This window comes from Scyliorhinus torazame, chromosome 7 (assembly GCF_047496885.1).
Source record: "Scyliorhinus torazame isolate Kashiwa2021f chromosome 7, sScyTor2.1, whole genome shotgun sequence".
NCBI lineage: Eukaryota > Metazoa > Chordata > Chondrichthyes > Carcharhiniformes > Scyliorhinidae > Scyliorhinus > Scyliorhinus torazame.
In genome coordinates, this window is record NC_092713.1 from 138,510,853 (window position 1) to 138,523,093 (window position 12,241).

Sequence of the window (12,241 nt, forward strand, 5' to 3'; positions counted from 1 at the left end):
CTGGCTATGGCACTGAGGGAGTCGAAGAACTGGAGGGGGCTTGTGCGGGGTGGGGAGGAGCATAGGGTGTCGTTCTATGCAGACGACTTGCTGCTATATGTGGCGGACCTGGTGGGGGGAATGCCGGAGGTAATGAGGATCCTTAGGGAATTCGGGGACTTTTCGGGGTACAAGCTCAACATGGGGAAGAGCGAGTTGTTTGTGGTTCACCCAGGGGACCAGGAGAGGGGGATTGGTGATCTCCCATTAAAAAGGGAGGAGAGGTGCTTCAGGAATTTGGGGTTCCAGGTGGCCAGGAGCTGGGGGGCCCTGCATAGACTTAATTTCACGAGACTGGTGGAGCAAATGGAGGAGGAGTTTAAGAGGTGGGACGCGTTGCCGCTGTCCCTGGTGGGTAGGGTGCAGTCAGTCAAGATGACGGTGCTCCCAAGGTTTTTATTCCTGTTCCGGTGCCTCCCCATTCTTATCCCGAAGGCCTTTAGGCGGGTCAACAGGAGCATAACGGGGTTTGTGTGGGCGCGAGGGACTCCGAGGGTGAGAAGGGTGTTCCTGGAGCGGAGTAGGGATGGGGGGGCGGCTGGTGCTGCCCAACCTCTGCGGGTATTACTGGGCCGCCAATGCGGCGATGGTGCGCAAGTGGGCGATGGAGGGGGAGGGGGCAGCATGGAAGAGGCTGGAGATGGCGTCTTGTGAGGGTACGAGTCTGGAGGCACTGGCAACAGCGCCGCTGCCGCTCCCTCCAATAGGGTATACCACGAACCCGGTGGTGGCTGCTGCCCTCAAAATTTGGGGGCAGTGGAGGTGGCACAGGGGGGAGGTTGGGGCCTCGGTGTGTACCCCAATATGGGGGAACCACCAATTTGTCCCAGGGAGAATAGATGGAGGGTTTTCAGGGTGGCACAGGGTAGGTATAAGAAGGTTGGGGGACCTGTTTGTGGATGGGAAGTTTGCGAGCTTGGGTGAGCTGGAGGAGAAATACGGGCTCCCCCCGGGAAACACCTTTAGGTATCTACAGGTAAGGGCGTTTGCCAGGTGGCAAGTGGTGGAATTCCCGCTGCTGCCACCACGCACGGTACAGGACAGGGTGCTCTCGGGGGTGTGGGTTGGAGGCGGGAAGATCTCGGCAACGTACCAGGTGATGCAGGAGGAGGAGGAGGCCTCGGTGGAGGAGCTGAAAGGTAAGTGGGAGGAGGAGTTTGGGGAAGAGATCGAGGAGGGGACGTGGGCAGATGCCCTAGGGAGGGTGAACTCTTCGCGAAGCTCAGCCTCAGACAGTTTAAGGTGCTGCACAGGGGACACATGACCGGCACAAGGATGAGCCGTTTCTTTGGGGGTGAGGACAGGTGTGTTCGGTGCTCAGGGAGCCCAGCAAATCACACCCATATGTTCTGGGCATGCCCAGCGCTGGAGGAATTTTGGAAGGGCGTAGCAAGGACGGTGTCGAGGGTGGTAGGATCCAGGGTCAAACCGGGCTGGGGGCTCGCAATATTTGGGGTTGCAGAGGAGCCAGGAGTGCAGGAGGCGAAAGAGGCCGGTATTCTGGCCTTTGCGTCCCTGGTTGCCCGGCGAAGGATTCTTCTTCAATGGAAGGATGCGAGGCCCCCAAGCATAGAAACCTGGATCAACGATATGGCGGGGTTTATTAAATTGGAGAGGGTGAAATTTGCCTAAAGGGGTTCGGTGCAAGGGTTTTTCAGGCAGTGGCAACCGTTCTTAGACTTCCTGGCTAAACGGTAGACATTGGTCAGCAGCAGCAGCAGCCCGGGGGCGAGGGGGTGGGGAGTGGGTTCTATTTTATTTTTGTTTGTCTATACTGGGGGATCTGAGGGGGGGTGTATATTTGCTATGTTTGCTATGTGTTTCGGCGGGTGTTCATTTATTATTTATGTATAGGGGAGGGAGGCATGGGGGTTGTTTTGTTTTGTTTGGTATTTAATTCTATTGGGTTCCTTTTACATTTTGTTGTTGATATTTTGTGAAAACTTTAATAAAAATTATTTTTTTAAAAAAAAACATGTGACAATAATAAATCAAATCAAAAGGGAGGGCGTCAACTCGCCGTCCCTAAATCGCGGGGCTGCTCTACTGGGTGGGGGGGGGGAGAATGGCCAAGAGCAGTCACGGCGTTGTGTCAATGATGCGACCAGCATAGCGGCAGCCGCTGCTCGGGTGCTTTATGTTCCGGCCGTGCTAGCCCCTTTTGGGCCGTTGAATCGCTCCATCTGAGGGCCCGATGACGCCGTCGTGAAACTCCACAGTTTTCACGACGGCGTCAACACTTAGCCCTGTTTCCAGAGCATCCAGCACAAAGTGTGGGCTAAACCATCATTGAATAGAGGTGGGGACCCGGTAGAGCCGGCGGGAAACTCCCTGAAAAACCCGCTATAAATTAACTTAGAATTTGTTTGGGAGAATCGGGCCCTGTGTGTACGCCATGTGGGTGAGTTCCTTTATTTGGAGACCCTCCAAAGTGGCTGTCTGTAGTGCCATTTTGTTTCTACTTGCTCTGTGTGGCCTGTTGTAGCCAGCCTTGAGCCCTTCCTTCCCTTGTCCCTTTATTGTCTTTTAGTATACCTGTCTTTCTGGGTGACCGTTTCACCATTACTCCTGTCGCTGCCTTCCCAGCCGTTCTCTTGGATGGATTTGTCTGCATCCACAAGAGCCGTAAAGCAGTGTTCCCTGTCTTGGAAAGTGACCCATAATTTGGCTGGGTGCAGCATCCCAAACTTCACCCCACTTTTGAACAGGGTCGCTTTTGCTCTGTTAAACTCCTCCCGACGCTTGACCAGGTCTGCCTAATGTCCTGGTATATCTGGATCTGGTGTCCCTCCCAGTTGCCGGCCTTTGTCTGCCTGGACCAGCGTAGGATTCTTTCCCGGACCTGGTGCTGATGCATCTTGGGGATTATGGTCCTTAGCTGCTCCCCAGCCCTGGGTTTCAGCAGGAGTGACCTGTAGCCTCTGTCTATCTCGGGCGGGTTGAGGAGCTGTCCCTTCCCACCAGCATCTGGGCCATGTAGTCTGTTGGGTTCCTGCCTTCAGTTCCCTCCAGCAGGCCCAATATCCGCTGATGTTGGCGTCGCGACCGGTTTTCCTGGTCTTCTATCTTGCCCTTTATGCTCCCCTGTGTCACCACTGTCATAATATACACCAGTATATCATGGTGCAGACACACACTGATGGACACACAGTGGGACCAATCAACATACACAACACCGCAACCAATCACCAGTGAGAGCACACGCACTATCAAGACAGGGGGCATCAGAGTTCCCGCTCATTCGAGTAGCAGCCAGCTCGGAGCACAGAGCTCACAAACTGCAACACAGACATTCACCATGTGCTGAGTGCATCGACTGGTTAGGACAAGGCAAAGGTCTTTAGTTAAAGCTAGTATTGTATTTACCCACAGTTCAAGTATGTTTAAATAGTTAACCTTTTAATAAAATAGTGTTGCACTACATCAAGTGTTGGTGACCTGTATGTGATCCAGAACACCCAACACATCAACCACCAACCTCGCTATCTCCATCACCAGGACAACGATCCAGTCGCTCTGAACATTTTGAGGCCTTTTCCAGCTCTTTAATGGTGTTCCCCATGGCCTCTAGTTGCCTCTCTGCCTTGTCCATGGCCACATGCGAGGCGGTCAATGCTTCGCAACCGCCACCCTGACTGCTGCCATTATATCGACATTGATTTACTCTTTGAGCTCCCTTAGCTTCCTGGTGAGGAACTTCTGTCATCCGCCCTCAGGCAAGGAGGAGGATGCGTGTGCGGCTTGTTTGTCCTTCTCTTTCGTGTGTGACCAGAGTTCCTTCACCTCGTGGGTCTGCTGTCCCACGGCTCGCTTCTCCAGGCGTCTGTTGATTTTTGCTTTTTTTTCCAGCCTCTGAAGCTGCTATTGTTCAGTATCACTCTTTGTATTTCGATTGAAGAGATGCTTTTATTTTTGGTTCTGGTGGGCTATTTTCGACTAAAAGTGCCTAATTTTGACTTTTGAGGCGGAGAATCACCTTTTATGCGCCGGCTCAGCACATCCCCATCACCGGAAGTCTTCTAAGTCCCTTTTTATCTCTCATATATTCTGGATAAGTGAAGCACGCCTTCGGGAACTCGGTCCATCGGAGGCGGAGAATCGTGGGTGGGCCCAGTAATTTGGATTTTGTTTATTCTCACGTGTACCGAGGTACAGTGAAAAGTATTTTTCTGCAAGCAGCTCAACAGATCATTCAGTGCATGAGAAGAAAAGGAAATTAAAGAAAATACATAATAGGACAACACAAGGTACACAATGTAACTACATAACACCGGCATTGGGTAAAGCATACAGGGGTGTAGTGTTAATGAAGTCAGTCCATAAGAGGTCATTTAGGAGTCTGGTAACAGCGGGGAAGAAATTATTTTTGAGTCTGTTTGTGCGTGTTATCAGACTTTTGTATCTCCTGCCCGATGGAAGAAGTTGGAAGAGTGAGTGAGCCGGGTGGGAGGGGTCTTTGATTATGCTGCCCACTTTCCCCAGGCAGCGGGAGGTGTAGATGGAGTCAATGGATGGGAGGCAGGTTTGTGTGATGGACTGGGCTGTGTTCATGAATCTCTGAAGTTTCTTGCGGTCTTGAGCCGAGCAGTTGCCAAACCAGGCTGTGATGCAGCCAGATAGGATGCTTTCTATGATGCATCTGTAAAAGCTGGTAAGAGTTAATGTGGACATGCCGAATTTCCTTAGTTTCCTGAGGAAGTATAGGTGCTGCTCTGCTTTCTTGGTGGTAGTGTTGACGTGGGTGGACCAGGACAGATTTTTGGTGATGTGTACCCCTAGGAATTTGAAACTGCTAACCATCTCCACCTCGGCCCCATTGATGCTGACGGGTGTGTACAGTGCTTTGCTTCCTGAAGTCAATTACCAGCTCTTTAGTTTTGCTGGCATTGAGGGATAGATTGTTGTCACTGCACCACTCCACTAGATTCTCTATGTCCCTCCTGTATTCTGACTCGTCATTATTCGAGATCCGGCCCACTATGGTCGTATCGTCAGCAAACTTGTAGATGGAGTTGGAACCAAATTTTGCCACGCAGTCGTGTGTGTACAGGGAGTTTAGTAGGGGGCTAAGTACGCAGCCTTGCGGGGCCCCAGTATTGAGGACTATTGTGGAGGAGGTGTTGTTGTTCATTCTTACTGATTGTGGTCTGTGGGTCAGAAAGTCGAGGATCCAGTTGCAGAGTGAGGAGCCAAGTCCTAGGATTTGGAGCTTTGATATGAGCTTGGCTGGGACTATGGTGTTGAAGGCGGAGCTGTAGTCAATAAATAGGAGTCTACTGTAGGAGTCCTTGTTGTCGAGATGTTCTCGAGATGAGTGTAGGGTCAGAGAGATGGTGTCTTCTGTGGACCGGTTGCAGCAGTATGCGTATTGCAGCGGATCAAGGCGTTCTGTGAGTATGAAGGTGATGCGCTTCATGACCAACCTCTCAAAGCACTTCATTATGAATAAAGTCAGGGCCACCGGACGGTAGTCTAATGATATGCAAACAGTGTTTAAAGTATGCACGGAGCGGAACGCAATGATGCTGATTTCAAGGTAACGGAGAATCGCGATTTGGCGTCAAACCGGCGCCTGTCATGATTTTGGTGTTGGAAGCTATTCTCCGCCCGATTGCACTCCCCGATTTCGCCATTGCTGTCAGGCTCCAAGAGATCAGATCAAAGAGTATATCAATGGCAGTTGCACAGTTCTCCTTGTAAGGTATGATACAATACCTTAGCAATGCATCATGCCTTGCCTTTCCCCCAGATGGAAATATCTGGCCCCTGTTGGCTGCATTTGAGTTGGATCACATTCAACTGTGTGAGAGGTGAAGCTCACAATCTCTCCATAGTTCACTGCCCACACATACACAAATGGTTTTTGTTTTTCCTTTTAGAGTGTTGCCCGGAGACTTGGCACAGAACTGTGCCCACCAACTGCTGGGGAATCTGTTCGAACCCCGTCTCAGTCCCTGCATGTACAATTTATTTGTCATACTGATTCAGAAGAACAAAGCAAAAACTTAAAAAAGAAAGCCCTTTGATATTCATCTTAAAATAATCTAAAGTGTCGCAAATAATCTACAGTACAGAAAACTGTGCTCTGCCTTTTAGCAGCACCTTTCTTCTCAGAGGGAGTTGATTATGATTGGGACACGGGGGAGTTGTGAGGGAAAACCCAAAAAGCACATGTCAGCGTGTGAACACAGAGATACATATAGGGCACCAGAAAGGTACAGTTCACTATTTATCGTGATACTGCTTAAATTGCTCATGCCTAAAGGAGAACTGAATTGTGCTGTGTTCACCACAAACTTGTGAAACACAGGAAGTAACGATTTTCCATGGAAAACTGACAGCTGGAGTGAACATGTAATAAACTTGACCCTCTCCGGGTGTTAATTCAATGTTGATTAGTCTATATTCAAATTACTATGTTCAAACAACAACTGGTTTCTTGAATGAACCATGTTCAGCAATCCACAACTGGCTGTTACACTGCTGAATCCATGGACATTCTCTTACCTCATCATTATGACCGGGTGCTATTTACAAGTTCCATCATCATTATGACCGGGTGCTATTTAAAAGTTCCATCATCATTATGACCGGGTGCTATTTATAAGTTCCATCATCATTATGACAGGGTGTTATTTAAAAAGTTCCATCATCATTATGACAGGCTGCTATTTACAAAGTTCCATCATCTAATTCCATCATCCATCATCGAAAGGGGCAGCACGGTAGCCTTGTGGATAGCACAATTGCTTCACAGCTCCAGGGTCCCAGGTTCGATTCCAGCTTGGGTCACTGTCTGTGCGGAGTTTGCACATCCTCCCCGTGTGTGCGTGGGTTTCCTCCGGGTGCTCCGGTTTCCTCCAACAGTCCAAAGATGTGCAGGTTAGGTGGATTGGCCATGATAAATTGCCCTTAGTGTCCAAAATTGCCCTTAGTGTTGGGTGGGGTTACTGGGTTATGGGGATAGGGTGGAGGTGTTGACCTTTGGGTAGGGTGCTCTTTCCAAGAGCCGGTGCAGACTCGATGGGCCGAATGGCCTCCTTCTGCACTGTAAATTCTATGATTCTATGATCATTAACCCTTACAAAACTTCATACTACAGGGACATGAGGGCATTTTCACATTTGGTGGGGGAGTTCTCCCCTATGCCCCAGGTACAACTTGGACATGTGTGTAAAAAGCAATCCCCACTCAAGTCACCGTGCAAACTAACCCCGCTCATCAACCGTATACTTATCAGATCCCGTGCCTGCTGACTGTCGGTTTACTGAAGACTTCAAGAATGTGAAGAAAGTAAAGCAATTGATGCTGGGGCAATCTTTGGGACTGTGGCCCCTTTTGTTCCCTTTATTCCCGACGTTGGGCGCTTCATTTTGTGGGCAACACAGTAGCACAGTGGATAACACTGTTGCTTCACTGCTCCAGGGTCCCAGGTTTGATTCCTGGCTTGGGTCACTGTCTGTGCGGAGTCTGCACATTCTCCCTGTGTCTATGTGGGTTTCCTCCGGGTGCTCCAGTTTCCTCCCACAAGTCCCGAAAGATGTGCTTGTTAGGTGAATTGGATATTTTGAATTCTCCCTCTGTGTATCCGAACAGGCGCTAGAATATGGCGAATAGGGGCTTTTCACAGTAACTTTGTTGCAGTGTTAATGTAAGCCTACTTGTGACAATAAAGATTATTATTATTATATTCCTTTCATGGGGTGTGGGCATCGCTGGAAAGACCAGCATTTGTTGCCCACACCCCATAAAAAGGAGTCAATCACATTACAATAGATTTGGAGTCAGACGCAGGCCAGACCCGAAAAAGAACTGGAGCTTGCTCCTTTGGACAGGTCACTTAGTGGCACCTCTTTTGGTTAACCTCCTCGGTGATCTCTCCAGACTTGTGGCCTGTCTGCCCTTGAGTCTTCAAATTAATCCTGCCTGCAGGTTTCAGTGGGTCGCTGATTTTTCCAAGAGGTAGCCTGAAGCTTTCATTCACAGAAGATTGCCTAATGTAGCGTTGGAAATTAGACAAAAATCCTGATGCTGAGAAAACGAAATGTGTCTGAAAATAATGGGCCATCTCCCAGTAATGAGTGACCATTAATAAAGTGAGACTTATCCATATGATAATGTAGGATTTTTTCAGTTTTGCCCACTTAAGAAAAAAAATCTTCCCACCCATTTGGGCAAGAAGATGGTTACTTGACAAAACTACACATTGATTTAAATCACATTTTTGTACAAGCTAACGATCTTATCAGGATTTAAGTACAGTCACTATCATGTTAATCAACGGGTATGTGTAGAATAAAAACTCCAAGAAGATCAATTATTTGATATGAAATATTTGCTACTATTGCTTTCTTGAGACACGCAATATAATTACTGCAATAACATATGTGGTTTATTCAGACTTTCAGAAGTTTGTCGACAAGATCTCACATAGCAGAATACTATGTAAAATTAAAGCGCATGGGATTGCGGGTAGTGTCTTGAGATGGATAAAAAGCTGGTTAGCAGACAGAAAGCAAAGAGTTGGAATAAATGAATCTTTTTCAGATTGGCAGGCAGTGACTAGTGGGGTACCGCAGGGATCTGTGCTAGGACACCAATTGTTCACATTATAGATTAGTACTTTGGACGAGGGAACTAAATGTATTATCTCCAAATTTGCAGAGGATACAAAGTTGGGTGGGAGGGTGTGCTGTGAGGAGGATGCAGAGGTGCTTCAGTGGGATTTGGACAGGCTGAGTGAGAGGGCACATGCATGGCAGTTGCAGTATAATGTGGATAAATGTGAGGTTATACATCAATAGCAAAAATAGGAAAGCAGATTATTATTTGAATTGGTGTAAATTGAGAGAGCGGGATACTCAGCGAGACCTTGGTGTCCTCGTGCATCAGTTGCTGAACGTAAGCGCATAGGTACAGCAGGCAGTAAAGAAGGCAAATGGTATGTTGGCCTTCATAGCGAGAGGATTTGAGTATAATAATAGAGATGTTTTCCTGCAATTGTATCAGACATTGGTGAGGCCACACCTGGAGTATTGCACAGTTTTGGTGTACTTATCTGAGGAAGGACGTTCTTGCTATGGAGGGAGTGCAGCGAACGTTTACCAGGCTGATTCCTGAGATGGTGGGACTGCCGTATGACTGTCATATGTCATACATTGACTTAAGATAGCGCCGGAGCGAGGCGACTTCTTGCAAGCTGTGCCCAGCATACCCTCTAATTCTATCTTTTACTCTCGTTCTATGCTTTTAAAACTTCATTCGAACTCTTTTAAACTCTCTAACAATGTTCTAATTCAATTACTTACAGATTTGGCGATCTTTAGGACCCTGGAGACACCTGAAACTGACGACCTGAAATCGACCATGAGCAGCCGACCACATGTGAGCAGCTGCCGGAGCTGCCGTCCCAGGCCTGGGAATTCCCCTACAGCGGCTGCCAGAGACCAGGAAAACGCCCTAGAAGCCGGGACCTCCACTCTGCTGCTCTCCAACGACCAGACCAGCATTGCAGCAGCTGCAGCCCCCCCCCCCCAACCCCCCCCCCCCCCCCCGCCAGCTCCCAACACCTCTGACCCGGAGAGCTGCGACCCCCTGCATACCCCAAGCACTCCTTCCACTCCCCCCCTCTACTGTCGCCCCACACTCCTAAAACTCAACTCCCATAGCCTAACAATCATTAATACTGCTCTTTTAAATTTACTTGCAGGTCTAGAGATCCTCTGTCCTCGGAAGGAAGACCGCAATCTGGAAAGGACGCTGCGGACCCCAACACACGGACCCGGCCATCGCCTCATCCGCAACCGCGATCCCAGAGACGTCATCCACTTACCGGCCTTCACCCCATCCACGCCGGAGCATGGTCTGGACATCCACCGACCTGTGAAGACAAACCGCAGCCCGACAGCGACCCGCGCAGACCCACCTACCGACGCAGGAACTGCAAGCAAGGCAAAAAATCCTCCATCCACACACCGACCAGAGTGAATAACCTCATTGGACACAACTATTCCCTTGACACTGCATACTCTCACCGTCTCCCAGGCTCGAAAAGAAGCAGTCACTTCAGGAAGCATGGAAAACATGCAGGCCTGCAGGTGAGAGTGAAACAAAGCGGCCCCAAAGCCCCTCTGCCGAGCTTACTCCTCGCTAATGTCCAATCTCTAGAAAACAAGCTGGACGAACTTCAAACCAGGCTCACTTTTCAAAGAGAACTAAGGGACTGCTGTGTGCTCTGCTTCACGGAGACATAGCTCACTCCTGCTTCACCGGACTGTGCCCTACAACCAGGGGGCTTCGCAATCCACCGAATGGACCATACGGCGGCCTCAGGCAAGGCAAGGGGAGGTGGGGGTCTGCCTCCTAATTAACACCTCCTGGTGCTTAGATGTAGCAACACTGGCGAGTTTCTGCTCCCCGGACCTAGAATACCTGACGCTAAAATGCCGCCCCTTCTACTTTCCGTGGGAGTTCAGCTCCGTTATACTGACGGCAGTTTACATCCCACCCCATGCGAATGTGAAAATCGTACTGGACGAAATATTCACCACCACAAATGACCTTGAAACGAAACATCCCGAGGCCTTGTTCATTGTAGCTGGGGACTTCAATCAGGCCAAGCTCAAGAGCATACTACCAAGTTCCCATCAACACGTCACCTGTTCCACCAGAGGCCCAAACATCCTGGATCACTGCTACACAAATATCAAACATGCCTACTGCTCTATCGCCCGCCCACACTTTGGCAAATCTGACCACAAGGCTGTGCTCCTGCTCCCGGCTTATAAGCAAATACTGAAGCAGGAGAATCCGTCAAATAAGTCGTGCACTGTTGATCTGAGGAATTGGATTATCTCCTATGGGACTGCTTAGAGTCAGTGGACTGGTCAGTATTTAAAAACTCAGCCTGAACAAGTACGCCACGACAGTAATTGACTTCATTAGTATGGTAAACCACTGTTACACCTTTATTAGGTGATGTAAGGTAGGACCTGTACTACAGGTTCGCCGGTAGTCCCTGCCTGCTGGCTTCGCCCAGTAGGCAGAGTATAAATATGCGTGTGGTAATACCAGGTATTGCAGTACCTGAGAGAGGAATGGCTAGACCGCGGGGTCGACCATTGGGCAAGGTACATAGCCCCGCCCTGAGAGGCGGGGTATAAGAACCGATGCCGTCCCAGCAGCCTCCACCTCTGTAACATCGCTGCTGGGTACAGTTCAATCTGATTAAAGCTGAATCGATATGACTCCTCGTGGTCTCAAGAGTATTGATTGTGCATCAATTTAATCAGATAAGTACTTTTGAAGGATGGACCTCGGCATCAAGCTGGCGTGCCTTCAGCTCAGCCCTCACGCAGAAAACTCTGCCGCGATTTTTAAGCATTGGCTAGCATGCTTCCAGAGCTACCTCGATACGGCTGCCGACACCCCACGGAAAGGCAGAAGATACACCTCCTACGCTCGCGGGTCAGCCCGGCGATCTACCCCCTGATCAAAGGGGCGGCGAACTATGATAAAGCCATGGAAATGCTGGAAGGACATTACATTCGTCCACTGAACCAGGTCTACACCCGTCACCTGCTGGCAACGAGACGGCAGTGCCCAGATGAGACGCTTGAAGATTTCTACCGGGCACTGATAGTGCTGGGCCAAAACTGCGGCTGCCCAGCAGTGACAGGGAACGAGCACACTGAACTTTTAATTCAAGACGCTTTCGTGGCAGGTATGGTTTCCCCCGACATCTGCCGAAGGCTCCTCGAAATGGACACATTGGGCCTCACCAAGGCCCGGGCCCTGGCAGGGTCCATGGACGTGGCATACAAGAACGCCCTTGCGTACGCCACCGCGCGCACCGCGCCCCCCTGGGCTGCGTGGCACCCCGCCGCGGCAGCCCCCCAGACTTACCCGCTTAACCCGCAGACTTACCCTCTAACTCCGCAGGCCTGCATGGCAAGGCGCCCTGCTACCGCCGCTGGCCAACGCTGCTTCTTCTGCCGCCAGGGGAATCACCGCGCGCGCGCCGTCACCTGCAAAGGGTGCGGCAAGAAAGGCCACTATGCCGCGTACCGGTCTTCTGCGCCCCTGGAATGCCGCAGCAGCCCCGCCCCAGGCCCCGACCGCCCAGCTCTCACCGCCCCGCGCAGTGGACGCGGTCTTCCACGCCTCCGGAACGCCGCAGCACGCCCCGCCCCAGGCCCCGACC

General features: G+C 50.3%; 1 long non-coding RNA gene across 1 annotated transcript in view; it reads left to right on the forward strand.

The window, feature by feature from the left end:
* The window catches only part of LOC140427331 (uncharacterized), a 61,863-nt gene extending 52,324 nt beyond the window's left edge, over positions 1-9,539 (forward strand). Inside the window, exon 3 of the long non-coding RNA XR_011948473.1 lies at positions 9,350-9,539. This is a non-coding gene — a long non-coding RNA (uncharacterized lncRNA). The remainder of the gene's footprint in view (positions 1-9,349) is intronic.
* The last annotated feature ends 2,702 nt before the right edge of the window (positions 9,540-12,241 follow it).